Source organism: Chrysochloris asiatica, unplaced genomic scaffold (genome assembly GCF_000296735.1).
Source record: "Chrysochloris asiatica unplaced genomic scaffold, ChrAsi1.0 scaffold00304, whole genome shotgun sequence".
Taxonomy (NCBI): Eukaryota; Metazoa; Chordata; class Mammalia; order Afrosoricida; family Chrysochloridae; genus Chrysochloris; species Chrysochloris asiatica.
This window is the reverse complement of record NW_006408822.1, coordinates 3,261,429-3,262,628: the sequence shown is the minus strand read 5'-3', so window position 1 is coordinate 3,262,628 and position 1,200 is coordinate 3,261,429. Positions and strand designations below refer to the sequence as shown.

Below are 1,200 nucleotides of genomic sequence, written 5' to 3'. Positions count from 1 at the left end.
CAGAGCAGCCTGGGACAGCTAGAGTGACAGAAGATACATCTTCAAAGAAAGATCATCAGGAAAAAAACAAAACAAAAATGGCAGTATGACTCATTACTACAAGAATACACAAGTGGTTTGCCAGGAAGCCATCAAGGCAAGCAATCAAGTTCCTTCAGGACAAGGCCCTCTCTAAGACTGAAACTGAAAGGGAACACATGAGAAGGCATGTAAGCTTGCTGATGTCCACAATGGTGTACTCGTGAGTGGAAGAAAGGTAGCAATGAAGAAATGGCCTAAGTTCAACCACAGTCCATAGATTCCTGTTGACCTGGAGAAGAGAGAGAGAAGAAGGGCTGGTTGGTTCAAAGTGTGGTGAGACCTGGGGAACCTGAGTCCATGGCAAGGACATAGCCACAGAGGGCTTCAGCTGAGAGTGAAGTGTCCCGCTGATATGAAATGAAGGGCGCCACACAAGAAAACCCAAACTTGCAGATTGTACCCATTTGACTTAGCCTTGATGACTTGATAATCAGAACTCGACTAGAGGAAGATACCAACACTCATCTGTCAGTTGGTTGTATTGTGGTGGCTTGTGAGTTGCTGTGATTCTGAAAGCTGTGCTACTGGTATGTTAAATACCAGAAGGGTCACCCATGGTGGACAAGTTTCAGATGAGCTTACAGATGAAAACAGACTAGAAAGAAGGAGTGACGAACTACTTCCAAATATTTAGTCACTGAAAACCTTATGAATAGCAGAGAAACATTGTCAGATATTGTGCTGTAAAATGAGGCCCTCAGGTTGGAAGGCACTCAAAATGCGACTGGGCAAAAGCTGCCTCCTCAAAGTGGAGTTGACTGTGATGACATGAATGGAGTAAAGTCTGTGGGAGAAAAGCCCGCAGGACCTTCATTAGCTCATGGGGCACAATTGAAAATGAAGAGAAACAGCTGTAAACATCCATTGAAAATTGGAACATGGGATGTATGAAGTATGAATCTGAAGAAATTGGAAGTTGTCAAAAACGAAATGGAATACATAAACATGGATATATCAGGCATTAGCGGGCTGAAATGGACTGGTATTGGCCCTTTTGAATCTGATGACCACATGGTTTACTATGCCAGAAATGACAAATTGAAGAGAAATGATGTTGCATTCATTGTCAAAAGGAACATATCCAGATCAGTCATGAGGTACAACGCTGTCTGTGATAGG

At 43.1% G+C, this 1,200-nt stretch overlaps 1 protein-coding gene across 1 annotated transcript in view; it reads right to left on the bottom strand.

Annotated features, from left to right (window-relative positions):
* LOC102824683 overlaps positions 1–1,200 on the bottom strand; it is a 33,920-nt gene that overhangs the window by 9,274 nt on the left and 23,446 nt on the right. The window lies entirely within an intron of this gene.